The sequence below is a fragment of the Phocoena sinus genome, chromosome 4, assembly GCF_008692025.1.
Source record: "Phocoena sinus isolate mPhoSin1 chromosome 4, mPhoSin1.pri, whole genome shotgun sequence".
Lineage (NCBI taxonomy): Eukaryota > Metazoa > Chordata > Mammalia > Artiodactyla > Phocoenidae > Phocoena > Phocoena sinus.
In genome coordinates this window covers 142,670,232-142,687,243 of record NC_045766.1, presented here as the reverse complement: position 1 = coordinate 142,687,243, position 17,012 = coordinate 142,670,232, and positions in this window count along the sequence as shown.

The following is a 17,012-nucleotide window of genomic DNA, read 5'->3' as shown; positions in this document are numbered from 1 at the left end:
ATCACCTCTAACAAGCCAGAGGGACATTGGACTAAAATGACCCCGAACCTCCTTTCTGATCTTCACTAAGAACAGAAGCAGGAATGCCTCCGAAGTGCTACAGTTTCCTTGTCCATCTGGTTTCATCCCCTGCAAAGCGATCCACACCTTAGCCCCTCAACAAAGACACGGCAGCCTGGACCTGCAGGAGTGTGGTCAGTGCAGCTGCAGCTGTCTGCACCTTTTTATCCGGGCACCAGAACCTAACCAATTTTCTACCAGGATCTCCTTTGACATGTGGGAACTTAAGATCATAGTTTGAGGTTTATTTCTGGTATTTTTTGTAGCCTTTGGTGCTTGATGTATCATTGTCTCTTGCTTCCAGAGGATGTCCCCATTCTTAGTGCATTCATCCCTCCGAGCTTGTCTGAATGAATCCTGACTGCTCGTATAAGCTTAATTCAAGAGGCTTAATTAATTTGATCTCTTCTATATCCATCGTGGGTTTTGTATTTTCTGTTAGAACGGGTTTCTCGGCAGATCAGAATTATCTGCTATTACATCACCGTGCTCAGAAGCAGAGTAAGAAAAGAAAGTACTAAGTCAAAGCCATCTAAACCTCACACAACGGTACTGAGGCAGACTAGACAGTCTCAAGTCGTTAAGAGGCCAGAGGTTTCCCTACCTCTCTGTATGAGCCCATTCATCTCCCAAGCAGCTGCAGGATTAGAGACCCCTTTCTGTACCCACACACCTTCTGCAGTCCGCATAACACACACATAACAGAGGAAGGTTACCTGGTAAGTAATCACTGTCCAGTGCTGCTTTATCACAAATGACTTCATCAGAATATGAATCCGTTGCTTTGCCTGAGTTAACAGTGGGAAAGATGGGTGAGTTTCAGAGAGCTCAGAGATGGGTCCAGGTACCCGGGGAAGGGCCGGCTCCAGGAAGCCTCCATGTGTGAGAAGGGGATGGGGAAGATAGGGAGGGAGAACTAAGGGCAAACCTCATTTGGATGCACCTCACTGTATCATAGTCACTGCACAGATCTCTGTACATGTCAGAAGTGACAAGACCATTTTTATTTTAAGTGTGTCTGCCCAGCTCTCTTTGAAAGCAGTGGTAGCTCACCAAAGCATCTTGAGAAAGAGGAACAAAGCTGGAGGTATCACTCTCCTGATAGCAAACTATCCTACAAAGTTTCAGTCATCAAAACAGTATGGTACTGGCACAAAAACAGACACACAGATTAATGGAACAGGATAGAGAGCCCAGAAATAAACCCACACTTATATAGGCAATTAATCTACACCAAAGGAGGCAAGAATATACAATGGAGGAAAAGACAATCTCTTCAGCTACATGCAAAAGAATGAAACTGGCCTACTTTGTTATACCATGCACAAAAGTAAACTCAACATGGATTAAAGACTTAAATGTAAGACCTGAAACCACAAAATTTGTAGAAGAAAACATAGGCAGTAAAATCTTTGACACTGGTATTAGTATTATTTTTTAGATCTGTCTCCTCAGGCAAGGGCAAGAAAAACAAAAATAAACAAATAGGACTATATCATACTAAAAAAACATTTTGCACAGTGAACAAAACCATCAATAAAACGAAAAGTCTGCCTACTGAATTGGAGAAGATATTTGCAAATGGTATATCCAATAAGGGGTTAATATCCAAAAAATATAAAGAACTCATACAACTCAATAGCCAAAAACCAAACAATCCAATTTTAAAAGTGGGCGTAGGACCTGAATAGACATTTTTTCCAAAGAAGACATAGAGATGGTGGACAGACACATGAAAAGATGTTCAACATCAATAATCACCAGGAAAATGCAAATCAAAACCATCATGAGGTATTACCTCACACCTGTCAGAATGGCTATTATCAAAAAGAACACAAATAACAAATGTTGGTGAGGGTGTGGAGAAAGGGGAACCCTTGTGCACTGTTGGTGGGAATGTAAATTGGTGCAGCCACTATGGAAAACAGTATGGAGGTTCCTCAAAAAATTAAAGATAGAACTACCATTTCATCCAGCAATTCTGCTTCTGGGTATTTACCCAAAGAAAACAAAAACACTAATTGGAAAAAATATATGCACTCCTGTGTTCGTTGCAGCATTGTTTACAATAGCCAAGATATGGAAGCAACTTATGTGTCCATCAGCAGATGAATGTATAAAGAAGGTGTTGTGTATATATACAATGGAATATTATTCAGCCATAAAAAAGAATGGAATCTTGCCATTTGTGACAACTTGAGTGGACCCTGAGGATATTATGCTAAGTAAAATAAGTCAGACAGAGAAAGACAAACACAAAAATGAAAGAAATATTTCACTTACACGTGGAATCTAAAAAACAAAACAAATGAGCCAACATAACAAAACAGAAAAAGACTCATAGATACAGAGAACACATGGGTGGTTGCCAGAGGGGAGGGAGGTGAGGGTTGGGTGAAATGGGGGAAGGAGATTAACGGGTACAGAGTTCCAGTTGTAAAATAAATAAGGCATATGGGGATGTAACGTACATCACAAATATAGTCAATAATACAGTAATAAGTTTGTATGGGGACAGATGCTAACTAGACCTATCCCAGTGATTGTTTCATAATGTATTTAAATGTCGAATCACTCTGTTGTACACCTGAAACGAACCTAACATTGTACGTCTGCTATACTTCAATAAAAAAAACAATGTTCTATAGGAGAAAAGAATAGGAAATCAAGTTCTTCAGAGTTCAGTCTATAATGGTATCATGGCACATAATCATTTGTTAGTTTAAATAAACCCATATAACTTCACTAAATTTACCCTGTGATACATAAAATAATACTCCAATTAAAAAAAAAAAAGAAAGTAGTGGTAACTCAGGTATTGAAGAGCCAAGCTATGAAAAGTTGAAAGGTTTCCTATGTGATCATCTCAGTTTTGAAAACTTGACTTTGGGGTCAATGCACTTTAGCCTGTTGTGGTTTCCTTCTGCTAGCTTGTTGGGAAAGACTTGCTGTCTTACATCTTTCAAAGGGTCCTGGATAATACTAATGGTGGGGAGTTACTCGGTGTGTGCTGGGTCCTGACCCTGTTCTAAACCTGTTCCCTACGCTTACTAGCTTCATTGTTACAGCACCCCTACGACACAGGGTTTTGCCACTAGTTCCAGTCACAGGTGAGGAAACCGACTTGTGAAAGTGACGAGATTTTCCCAAGACCACAGGTCGGGCCAGTGGGGTACATCATACCAGCAGGAATTAAAGCAATTGACTAATTGCAAAGCTACATTCTTTCACATTTGAGTCCAAAGGGACTTTGTGCCACCAGTTCGAACCCATCTGAGATGCAGTAGTGATTCAAAGTCGTGATCGACTTTGTCCTCTAGAAACGTTTGGTTCCCACGGAGCCGTTTGCTGGCTTAAGGTTCTCGAGTAAAGCGGTTTGTCATCTTGTTCCTTTTCTCCTGTGGCTACAACAACTTGACACCTACCTCACACCTGGCAGCCAGGCCACAGCAGGCGCTGGGAGAGAAGGCCATGGCTGGAGCATCCCTAACCTGCAGGCCAGCCACAGCCAGAGGAACACACCATAGATGAGGTGGGCTGCCTCCCCTGACGGCTCAGACCTGAAGAAGCAGCTGTGGGGCATCCGTGTCCCGAGGTAGTAAATGAGGGAGCCTCACCTGCGCCCAGACATCCAGGACAGTGGCTGGGAAACAGCTCCTCTCCCTCTCTCTGTCTCTCTCTTTCTCTGTCTCTTTCTCTCTCCCTCTCTTTCTGGTACTTTAGTATTTGATATGGCTGTATTTAAATATGTTTATAAGAATTGCAGAAGACCTAACAATAGTATAGAAAGCTTGGAAACAGAGTATTAAAAATTGGTCCGGGGCTTCCCAGGTGGCGCAGTGGTTAAGAATCCGCCTGCCAATGCAGGGGACACAGGTTCGATCCCTGGTCCGGGAAGATCCCACATGCCGCGGAGCAACTAAGCCCGTGCACCACAAGTACTGGAGCCCACGCGCCTAGAACCTGTGCTCCGTAACAAGAGAAGCCACCGCGATGAGAAGCCCGCGCACTGCAACAAAGAGTAGCCCCCGCTTGCCGCAACTAGAGAAAGCCCGCGTGCAGCAACGAAGACCCAACACGGCCAAAAATAAATAAATAAAATAAATAAATTAAAAAAAACTAAAAATTGGTCAACAACTTGAATACTGTAATTGGCCACAAAATCTGTTAGTTGCCTCCCTTCTCTAATTGGAGGGCTTCTGGCTGGGAGCTGAGGACTCTGTTGAAGTCTATCTCCTCCAATTCTCACCTGGAGAGACCACCTGGGCTGTGCAGGAAGATGCCGGGACGGTCTGGCTGTGGATCCCCCGCCCTGTCACCCTGTCCCACAGCCCAGCCCGGGAGCCACTGCTGGTGGAAGACGTTCCAGGTGTGGGCGCAGCTGTACTGGTCTCAATGTCCAAAGGCTTCTCTGCGAGAATTTCCCAACAGCAGCAGTGGGGTTGGGATACTTCTGCAGGAGCCAAGCCCTGATCTAATGGGCAGGGGCAGGTGCATTTTCCGATGGCCTGGCCACCAGCACCGGGGAGGCAAAGGGACGTGCCAGCAGTAAGCAAGAAGAATCCAGTTTCTGCTGCAGAATCGTAAACAACATGGGCTTCCAATCAATTAATTTAGACTACTTACTCGCCGGGCTACGTTTTCCCCACAGCGTGAAAAATCCTGGCTGACTTGTTGCATCTCAGTGACTTGCAACACAACGTCCTCTGTGTCTGGCCCAGCTCCGCACCAAGAACCGTGGCCTGTCCCACCTGCTTGGGAGCAACTTCTGGAGACTGGCTACCTTTTATTCACCTGCACATCCCAACATCCAGACCAGGACCCAGAAGCTGCTCGTGGACACGAGTGGAGTGACCGAATGCTGATTATGAAATAAATGCACCACCTCCATGGACTATACCTGAACGCCATTGTTTCATAAACCAGCACATATTATGTATGGAAGTAGGTGAAAATCACCCTAATGGTAACATTTGTAATTTAAAATTATGACGTATTTAAAAGAACAGACATATTTCTCCCTTTAAAAGTACAATATAACTGCCTGATGTGTGAAAACCAAACCCTGCTACATGTCTACACTGTGTTCTGGTCTGCCGTAGAGTGACCAACATTCTGTAAAAAATTATGACCCAGAGTCTAGTTCACAGAAAAATGGTCAAAGTGATAGCACTAAGGGGTGAGAAACGACAAAAGAGATAATTTATTTTAAGACTGAAAAGAAAACAATACTGATGCTCTCTAAAATCCATCCACTAAGCATTGATATCATGTTTTCAGACTTGGGGAAATGGACTCTTAAGACATAATCTTTTTTTTTTTTTTTTTTTCGGTACGCGGGCCTCTCACTGTTGTGGCCTCTCCCGCTGCGGAGCACAGGCTCTGGACGCGCAGGCTCAGCGGTCATGGCTCAGGGGCCCAGCCGCTTGGCGGCATGTGGGATCTTCCTGGACCGGGGCACAAACCCGTGTCCCCTGCATCGGCAGGCGGACTCTCAACCACTGCGCCACCAGGGAAGCCCTTAAGACATAATTTTTATATCAGAGTGTTTTTTTTTCTTTTTTTTACTCTTTTACCCTTTCTTTCCTTTTCATCTTAGGTGCAAACTAGAAGCTTCCACTGGCCCTCATTTCCTTGCTGGGGTCAGAGCGGCGAGGGAGGTTTGCAGGAAGAGCTGGGGTCTGCTGTCTAGCCCACATGTGCCTTGGCCTCTTGCTGACCTCCCTCTTCTCCAGGAGCGGCTGGTGTGGGGATGCAGCTGCCACATATGCACGATTCCCCGTATTCTCTCCTCAGGCCCCGGTGGCGGGGGGCGGAGGGGCAGACCTGGCCCCAGGCAGGAGGCCCCCACGTTGGTACATTAAAAGGTGTATAATATCACTGGTTTCCAACACAGTGTTAAAACTTAGTGCTCATTCCCTGCAGACTCCAGAGGACAAGGCAAGGAAAGGGAAGGGATGGAGTTGGGGACCATCCCTGGGTCCAGACAGCTGCTTGTTTATCACACCCACCCTCAGAGAACTTCAAGGGAAACCTAGGAGCTTCCCAGGTCTGGCCACCAGGGGGGGCTCTGGGGAGGGCACCCACTCCCACCCCTTCCGCCTGGTCACTGGAAAATTCCAGATTCTCGCCCAGGTCCCGGACGGACAGCTGTCTGCTAGGACTGTGACGCTGGGGCCACAGCTTGCCTTCCTCCTGGCTTGTGAGAGGGCTGCCTGCTGCCAGGCCAGAGCCAGAGCTTCTTCCCGTCCCCATCCCCGGGGTGCCCACCGTGACTCAGTGCTGGCCACAGGGCAGGATGGATGCCAGACGGGCGGCAGGGCCCAGGGCGAGATTCCAGAGTCTGTACCCATTTCAACCAGAGCAGGAGTCAGGCCTTCAGCTGTGAAATTGTGAGGACACCCCTGCAGTCCCCAGCTTCCCTGAGGCTGAAGCCAGAGTGCCTCCATGGGCCTCCGTGCGGGAGGCGGTTATCTTCTCGGTGCAATCACATCCGGGAGGGGCGGGGGGCTGGGGTTTCCGTTTAACCACTTTCCCTCACCAACCACACAGAGGGCTGCTGAGAAAAGGAACCATGAAAATGATTGTTTAAAGTTATGCTTGGTTCATGGAGCCCAAAGAACTATGATTTCAGAAACATTCTTATCGGGCTAATATATATGTTTTTTAACATCTTTATTGGAGTATAATTGCTTTACAATGGTGTGTTAGTTTCTGCTGTATAACAAAGTGAATCAGCTGTACATATACATATATCCCCATATCTTCTCCCTCTTGCGTCTCCCTCCCTCCCACCCTCCCTGTCTCACCCTCTAGGTGGTCACAAAGCACCGAGCTGATCTCCCTGTGCTATGCGGCTGCTTCCCACTAGCTATCTATTTTACCTTTGGTAGTGTATATATGTCCATGCCACTCTCTCACTTCGTCCCAGCTTACCCTTCCCCCTCCTCGTGTCCTCAAGTCCATTCTCCATGTCTGCGTCTTTATTCCTGTCCTGCCCCTAGGTTCTTCAGAGCCACTTTATTTTTTAGATTCCATATATATGTGTGAGCATATGGTATTTGTTTTTCTCTTTCTGACTAACTTCACTCTGTATGACAGACTCTATGTTCATCCACCTCACTGCTAATAACTCAATTTCATTTCTTTTTATGGCTGAGTAATATTCCATTGTATACATGTGCCACATCTTCTTTATCCATTCTTCTGTCAGTAGACACTTAGGTTGCTTCCATGTCCTGGCCATTGTAAATAGAGCTGCAGTGAACATTTTGGTACATGACTCTTTTTGAATTATGGTTTTCTCAGGGTATATGTCCAGTAGTGGGATTGCTGGGTCATATGGTATTTCTATTTTTAGTTTTTTAAGAAACCTCCATACTGTTCTCCATAGTGGCTGTATCAAGTTACATTCCCACCAACAGTGCAAGAGTGTTCACTTTTCTCCACACCCTCTCCAGCATTTACTGTTTCTGGTTTTTTTGATGATGGCCATTCTGACTGGTGTGAGATGATACCTCATTGTAGTTTTGATTTGCATTTCTCTAATGATTAGTGATGTTGAGCATCCTTTCATGTGTTTGTTGGCAATCTGTATATCTTCTTTGGAGAAATGTCTATTTAGGTCTTCTGCCCATTTTTGGATTGGGTTGTTTGTTTTTTTGATATTGAGCTGTGTGAGCTGCTTGTAAATTTTGGAGATTAATCCTTTGTCAATTGCTTCTTTTGCAAATATTTTCTCCCATTATGAGGGTTGTCTTTTGGTCCTGTTTATGGTTTCCTTTGCTGTGCGAAAGCTTTTAAGTTTCATTAGGTCCCATTTGTTTATTTTTGTTTTTATTTCCATTTCTCTAGGAGGTGGATCGAAAAGGATCTTGCTGTGATTTATGTCATAGAGCGTTCTGCCTATGTTTTCCTCTAAGAGTTTGATAGTGTCTGGCCTTACATTTAGGTCTTTAATCCATTTTGAGTTTATTTTTGTGTATGGTGTTAGGGAGTTTTCTAATTTCATTCTTTTACATGTAGCTGTCCAGTTTCCCAGCACCATTTCTTGAAGAGGCTGTCTTTTCTCCACTGCACATTCTTGCCTGCTTTATCAAAACTAAGGTGACCATATGTGTGTGGGTTTATCTCTGGGCTTTCTATCCTGTTTCGTTGATCTATATTTCTGTTTTTGTGCGAGTACCATACTGTCTTGATTACTGTAGCTTTGTAGTATAGTCTGAAGTCAGGGAGCCCGATTCCTCCAGCTCCAGTTTTCTTTCTCAAGATTGCTTTGGCTATTCGGGGTCTTTTTTGTTTCCATACAAATTGTGAAATTTTTTGTTCTAGTTCTGTGAAAAATGCCACTAGTAGTTTGATAGGGATTGCGTTGAATCTGTAGACTGCTTTGGGTAGTATAGTCATGTTCACAATGTTGATTCTTCCAATCCAAGAACATGGTATATCTCTCCATCTGTTGGTATCATGTTTAATTTCTTTCATCAGTGTCTTATAGCTTTCTGCACACACGTCTTTTGTCTCCTTAGGTAGGTTTTTTTTTTTTTTTTTTGCGGTACACGAGCCTCTCACTGTTGTGGCCTCTCCCGTTGTGGAGCACAGGCTCCGGACGCGCAGGCTCAGCGGCCATGGCTCACAGGCCCAGCCGCTCCGCGGCATGTGGGATCCTCCCGTACTGGGGCACGAACCCGCGTCCCCTGCATCAGCAGACGGACTCTCAACCACTGCGCCACCAGGGAAGCCCCTTAGGTAGGTTTATTCAGAGGTGTTTTATTCTTTTTGTTGCAGTGGTAAATGGGACTGTTTCCTTAATTTCTCTTTCAGATTTTTCATCATTAGTGTATAGGAATGCAAGAGATTTCTGTGCATTAATTTTGTATCCTGCTACTTTACCAAATTCATTGATTAGCTCTAGTAGTTTTCTGGTAGCATCTTTAGGATTCTCTATGTATAGTATCAAGTCATCTGCAAGCAGTGACAGCTTTACTTCTTTTCCGATTTGGATTCCTTTTATTTCCTTTTCTTCTCTGACTGCTGTGGCTAAAACTTCCAAAACTATGTTGAATGACAGTGATGAGAGTGGACAACCTTGTCTTTTTCCTGAACTTAGAGGAAATGGTTGCAGTTTTTCATCATTGAGAACGATGTTGGCTGTGGTTTTGTCATATATGGCCTTTATTATGTTGAGGTAAGTTCCCTCTATGCCTATTTTCTGGAGGGTTTTTATAATAAATGCGTGTTGAATTTTGTTGAAAGCTTTTTCTGCATCTATTGAGATAATCATATGGTTTTTCTCCTTCAATATGTTAATATAGTTTATCTTAACATTGACTGATTTGCGTATATTGAAAAATCTTTGCATTCCTGGGATAAGCCCCACTTGATCATGGTGTATGATCCTTTTACTGTGCTGTTGGATTCTGTTTGCTAGTCTTTTGTTAAGGATTTTTGCATCTATATTCATCAGTGATATTGGCCTGTAGTTTTCTTTCTTTGTGACATCTTTGTCTGGTTTTGGTATCAGGGTGACGGTGGCCTCATAGAATGAGTTTGGGAGCGTTGCTCCCTCTGCTATATTTTGGAAGAGTTTGAGAAGGATAGGAGTTAGCTCTTCTCTAAATGTTTGATAGAATTCACCTGTGAAGCCATCTGGTCCTGGGCTTTTGTTTGTTGGAAGATTTTTAATCAGAATCTCAATTTCAGTGCTTGTAATTTGTCTGTTTATATTTTCTATTTCTTCCTGGTTCGGTCTCAGAAGGTTGTGCTTTTCTAAGAATTTGTCCATTTCTTCCAGGTTGTCCATTTTATTGGCATATAGTTGCTTGTAGTAATCTCTCATTATCCTTTGTCTTTCTGCAGGGTCAGTTGTTAATTCTCCTTTTTCATTTCTAATTCTATTGATTTGAGCCTTCTCTCTTTTTTTTCTTGTTGAGTCTGGCTAATGGTTTATCAATTTTGTTTAGCTTCTCAAAGAACCAGCTTTTAGTTTTATTGATCTTTGCTATTGTTTCCTTCATTTCTTTTTCATTTATTTCTGATCTGATCTTTATGATTTCTTTCCTTCTGCTAACTTTGGGGTTTTTTTTGTTCTTGTTTCTCTAATTGCTTTAGGTGTAAAGTTAGATTATTTATTTGAGATTTTTCTTGTTTCTTGAGGTAGGCTTGTATAGCTATAAACTTCCCTCTTAGAACTGCTTTTTGCTGCATCCCATAGGTTTTGGGTCATCTTGTTTTCATTGTCATTTTTTTCTAGGTATTTTTTGATTTCCTCTTTGATTTCTTCAGCGATCTCTTGGTTATTTAGTAGTGTATTGTTTAGCCTCCATGTGTTTGCATTCTTTACAGATTTTTTCCTGTAATTGATATGTAGTCTCATAACGTTGTGGTCAGAAAAGATACTTGATACGATTTCAATTTTCTTAAATTTACCAAGGCGTGATTTGTGACCCAGGATATAATCTATCCTGGAGAATGTTCCATGAGGACTTAAGAAGAAAGTGTATTCTGTTGTTTTTGGTTGAAATGTCCTATGAATATCAATTAAGTCCCTCTTGTTTAATGTATCACTTAAAGCTTGTGTTTCCTTATTTATTTTCATTTTGGATGATCTGCCCATTGGTGAAAGTGGGGTGTTTAAGACCCCTACTATCAATGTGTTACTGTCGATTTCCCCTTTTATGGCTGCTAGCATTTGCCTTATATACTGAGGTGCTCATATGTTGAGTGCATAGATATTCACAATTGTTATATCTTCTTCTTGGATTGATCACTGGATCATTATATAGTGTCCTTCCTTGTCTGTTATAATAGTCTTTATTCTAAAGTCTATATTGTCTGAGTGTTGTTACTACAGCTTTCTTTTGATTTCTCTCTGCATGGAATATCTTTTTCCATCCCCTCACTTTCACTCTGTATGTGTCCCTAGGTCTGAAGTGAGTCTCTTGTAGACAGCATATATACGGGTCTTGTTTTTGTATCCATTCAGCCAGTCTATGTCTTTTGGTGGGAGCATTCAATCCATTTACATTTAAGGTAATTATTGATATGTATGTTCCTATTACCATTTTCTTAATTGTTTTGGATTTGTTATTGTAGGTCTTTTCCTTCTCTTGTGTTTCCTGCCTAGAGAAGTTCCTTTAGCATTTGTTGTAAAGCTGGTTTTGTGGTGCTGAATTCTCTTAGCTTTCGCTTGTCTGTAAAGGTTTTAATGTCTCTGTCGAATCTGAATAAGATCCTTGCTGGATAGAGTAATCTTGTTGTTTTTTTTTTTTTTAAATTATTTATTTATTTTTGGCTGTGTTGGGTCTTTGTTTCTGTGCGAGGGCTTTCTCTAATTGCAGAGAGCAGGGGCCACTCTTCATCGCGGTGCACGGGCCTCTCACTGCCGCGGCCTCTTTTGTTGTGGAGCACAAGTTCCAGACGTGCAGGCTCAGTAGTTGTGGCACACGGGCCTAGCCACTCCGCGGCATGTGGAATCTTCCCAGACCAGGGCTCGAACCCATGTTCCTTGCGTTGGCAGGTGGACTGTCAACCACTGCACCACCAGGGAAGCTCCGAGTAATCTTAGTTGTAGGTTTTTCCCTTTCATCACTTTAAATATGTCCTGCCACTCCCTTCTGGCTTGCAGAGTTTCTGCTGAAAGATCAGCTGTTAACCTTATGGGGATTCCCTTGTATGTTATTTGTTGTTTTTCCCTTGCTGCTTTTAATATTTTTTCTTTGTATTTAATTTTTTTCTTTGAATTTTTAAACATCTTTATTGGAGTATAATTGCTTTACAATGGTGTGTTAGTTTCTGCTTTATAACAAAGTGAATCAGCTATACATATATCCCCATATCTCCTCCCTCTTGCATTTAATTTTTGATAGTTTGGTCAATATGTATCTTGGCATGTTTCTCCTTGGATTTATCCTGTATGGGACTCTCTGCACTTCCTGGACTTGATTGACTATTTCCTTTCCCATATTAGGGAAGTTTTCAATTATAATCTCTTCAAATATCTTCTCAGTCCCTTTCTTTTTCTCTTCTTCTTCTGGGACCCCTATAATTCAAATGTTGGTGCTTTTTTTTTTTTTTTTTTTTTTTTTTTTATGCGTTACGCGGGCCTCTCACTGTTGTGGCCTCTCCCGTTGCGGAGGACAGGCTCCGGACGCGCAGGCTCAGCAGCCATGGCTCACGGGCCCAGCCGCTCCGCGGCATGTGGGATCTTCCCAGACCGGGGCACGAACCCGTGTCCCCTGCATCGGCAGGCGGACTCTCAACCACTGCGCCACCAGGGAAGCCCAATGTTGGTGCTTTTAATGTTGTCCCAGATGTCTCTGAGACTGTCCTCAATTCTTTTCATTCTTTTTTCTTTATTCTGCTCTGCGGTAGTTATTTCCACTATTTTATCTTCCAGGTCACTTATCCGTTCTTCTGCCCCAGTTATTCTGCTATTGATTCCTTCTAGAGAATTTTTAATTTCTTTTATTTTGTTGTTCATCATTGTTTGTTTGCTCTTTGTTTCTTCTAGCTCCTTGTTAAACATTTCTTGTATTTTCTCCATTCTATTTCCAAGATTTTGAATCATCTTCACCATCATTACTCTGAATTCTTTTTCAGGTAGACTACCGAAGTGCTACTGAAGCGCAACTCCTTATAGAGCCTTGGAAAATCAGGCCAGCGCAGCAGCTTCTGGGCGGGTCATGCCCCCGCAGTGCCCCCTGCCAGGCGACAGTCTTCTTGGGCTAATATTTTTTAATTGAAACTTTTATTGAGCTAATTATCGTATCACATGCAGTCACAAGGAATAATACAGATAGGGGTCTTGTGAAATTTGCCCAGTTTTCCCTCATGATGACATTTTATAAAACTATGGGGCAGTATCACAGGCAGAGCGTGGACAGTGTTAAAGTGCATTGATCTTACTTGGGTTTGTCCAGTTTTACTTGTTCTTGTGTGTGTGTGTGTGTGTGTGTGTGTGTGTGTGTGTGTTTATATGTGGTATATGTCTTGTGTGTATATGTCTTTATGTGTGGGTGTTTATGTGTGCATGTATGTGTATGTGGGGTGTGTGTGTCTGTGGTGTGTGTCTATATGTGGTGTATATATATGTGGCATGTATATATGTGTGTGGTGCATGTGTCTGTTTATGTGTGTGCGCTTATGTATGTGTATGTGTGTATATGTGGTATGTACGTGTTGTGTATGTTTGTGTGTGCATGTATGTGTATGTGGTGTGTGTATGTGGTGTGTGTCTGTGTGTGGTGTGTGTGTATTTAGCTCTGTTCACTGTGTAAAACCCATGTAGGTCTGTGTACCCACCACCACAATGCAGACACTGAACAGTTCCATCACTGGAAGGATCCCTCCAACTGCCCTTTTTAAAACCCCACCTAATTCCTTCATGAATCCACCACCCTCACCTCCCACCCCTTTCCTGTCTCTAATCCCTGGCAACCACTAAGCTGTTCTTCATTTCTAAAATATAGTCATTTCCAAATGTTCCATATGGAAGCATACAGTTTCCATTCCTCTCAGATAAATGCCCAGAAGGGCAACTTGCTGGGTGATCCCATAGTTGCATAATTAGATTTTTAAGAAACTGCTGCCCTCTTTTCCAGAGCGACTCCACCATTTGACAAGCTCAGAAATGCACGAGAGCTCCAGTTTCCTGAACCCTTGTCAGCATCTGCTGTGGCCCCTGCTTTTTATTTGAGCCATTCTGATAGGTGTTTGGTGGTATTCCATTACAGTTTGAACTTGCATTTCCCTGATGGCTAATGATGGTGAACACCCTTTCCTATGCTCATTTGCCATCTGTGTATACTCTTGGTGGAACGTCTCTTCCTGTTTTGGCCATTTTCTAATTGGATTGTTTTCTAGCGCTGAGATTTGAGAGTTCTTTATACATTCTAGATACAAGTTCTTTTTTGGATGTGTAGTTTACAAATATATTTCCTACCAGTCTGTAGTTTGTCTTTTCATTTTCCTCACACAAGGATTCACAGAGCAAAAGTTTTAAAGTTTGGGAGGAGGGTACATTTTATCAACTTTTCCTTTTATGTGTCATGTTCATGGCACCAAGTTGAAGAACTTCTTGCTTAGTTCTATGTCCCAAATATTTTCTCCTAAAAGTTTTTCTCCTAAAAGATTTATAGCTTTATGTTTTATGCTTAATTCTATGCTGTATTTTGGTTAATTTTTTATATAAGATGTGAGGTTTAGGTTATAGTTCACTTTTTTCCCCCTGTGGATGTCCATTTGCCCAGCACTATTTGTTGACAAGGCTGTCTTTTCTCCATTGAATTGCTTTTACTCCTTTGTCAAAAAAAAGAGTTGGGTGGGCTTCCCTGGTGATACAGTGGTTGAGAATCTGCCTACCAATGCAGGGGACATGGGTTCGAGCCCTGGTCCAGGAAGATCCCACATGCCATGGAGCAACTAAGCCCGTGTGCCACAACTACTGAGCTTGCACTCTAGAGCCCGTGAGCCACAACTAATGAAGCCCACGTGCCTAGAGCCCGTGCTCTGCAACAAGAGAAGCCACTGCAATGAGAAACCCACACACTGCAACGAAAAGTAGCCCCCGCTCGCCACAACTAGAGAAAAGTCTGTGTGCAGCAACGAAGACCCAACGCAGCCAAAATAAATAAATTTATTTTAAAAAAATCAGTTGGGCATATTTGTGTGAGTCTATTTCTGGATCCCCTGTCCTGTTGTATTGATCTATCTCTCTTGTCTTGATTACGGCCACTAGATAGTAAGACTTACTATCAGGTAGAGTGATTCCTCTCAGTTTATTCCTCTTTTTCAAGATTGTTTTAACTATTCAAGGGCTTGTGTCTTTCCATATAAATTTTAAAGTAAGCTTCTCTATGTCTACAAAAACTTTGCTGGAATTTTGATAGGAGTTGAATAAACCTATAGATCAATTCGGGGAGAACTGACATCTTGACTGTGTTGAGTCTTCCAACATGTCTCTCAATTAGATTTTCTTTGATTTCTTTCCTCAAAACGTTGTCATTTGCAGCATAGAGTTCCTCAAAATATTTTGTTAAATGTATACCTAAGTGTTCCGGTTTTTGATTGGTTATAAATGGTATTGTGTTCTTAATTTCAGTTTGTGTGTGTTTACTGATAGTAAACAGAAATACAATTGATTTTTGCATACTGATCTTGAATCCTGTGAATCATTGAACTCTTTATTATTTCTAAGAGTTTGTGTTTAGTTTCTTTGGGATTTTATACATAGGTGATCATACCATCTGCAAACAGTTCTATTTCTTCCTTTCTCATCCCATGTTCTTTTAATTTCTTTTTCTTCCCTTATTTCAGTGGCTAGAATGTCTAGGACTATATTAAACAGTAGTGATGAGAGCAGAAAGACTTGCCTTGCTCTCAGTCTTATGGGGAAAGCATTCAGTCTTTTTCAAGTTTGACATCAGCTATAGGTGTAGAGGCTCTTTTCCAAGCTGAGGTCATACCCTATTATTTTTAATGGCTGAGAGGTTTCGTCAGTAATGGCTGTTGGATTTTGTCAAATATATTTTCCACATCAGTTGATAATGTATGGTTTTTCTTCTTTAGCTTGATGTTGATTTTCTAATGTTGAACCAGCCTTGTATACCTGGAATAAACCCTATTTGGCCATGGTGTATAGTTCTTTTTTATTGTTGAATTAAGTTTGCTAATATTTTGTTGGGAAATTCTGCATCTAAATTCATGAGAGATATTGGTTTGTAGTTTCCTTTTTTGTGTGTTGTCTTCATCTGGTTTTGGTATCAGGGTGACACTGGCCTCATAAAATGAGTTGGGAAAAGTTTATCCCTTTTCTATTTTCTGGAAGAGATTGTGTTAAATTGTTGTTAATTATTCTTTTAAAACTGGGTGGAGGGACTTCCCTGGTGCCGCAGTGGTTGAGAGTCTGCCTGCCGATGCATGGGACGCGGGTTAATGCCCCAGTCTAGGAAGATCCCACACGCTGTGGAGCGGCTGCGCCCATGAGCCATGGCCGCTGAGCCTGCCCGTCCGGAGCCTGTGCTCCGCAACGGGAGAGGCCACAATGTACCGCAAAAAAACCACAAAAAACAAACAAACAAAAAACTGGTGGAAATTTCTTTTTTCAGAGATTTTACATTATAAATTAAAATTCTTTGATGTTTATAGGGCTGTTCAGATTGTGTATTCCATGTTCATTGAATTTTGGTTGTTTGTAGCTTTTGAGAACTTAATCCATTTCTTCCTAGTTGTAAAATTTATAAGCATAAAGTTCTTCACAGAATTCCCTTTATATCCTTTAGATGTCTGCAGGGTCTGTAGTGATATCCCCTGTTTCATTTCTAATGTTATTTGTGCCCTCTTGCTTTTAATTTTTGTCCGTTTTGCTATAGGTTTGTCAATTTTATTCATTTTCCAAAGAACTAGTTTTCATCTCATTGTTTTTTTCCTATTTTTCAATTTCATTGATTTCCACTCTTATTTTTCTTATTTTCTTCCTTCTAATTGCTTTGGCTTTATTTGGCTCTTATTTTTCTAATCTTTTGAGGTAGAAACAATTTTTTGATTTGGCAACTTTTCTTATTTCTATTGTAAGTTAATGCAATGAGTTTCCCTCTCAGCACTGCTTTAGCTGAGTCCCACAAATTTTGTTATGTTGTGTGTTCATTTTCATTCAGCTCTATATACTTTAAAATTTCTTTAGAAACTTCTTTTTTAACCTGTGAATTATTTACACAAGGGTTATTTAATTTCTACCCATTTAGAGCTTTATCTATTGTTTGCTATTGATTTTTCATTTGATTTCATTGTGGTCAGAGCACACATTCTGTATGATTTCAATTCTTTTAGATTTGTTGAGATTTATTTTATGATCCAGTATACTGTCTATCTTGGTGAATTTACATGAGCACTTAGAAAAAATGTGTATTCTGCTGTTATTGGGTGGAATGTCCTAGAAATACCAGTTAGATCCT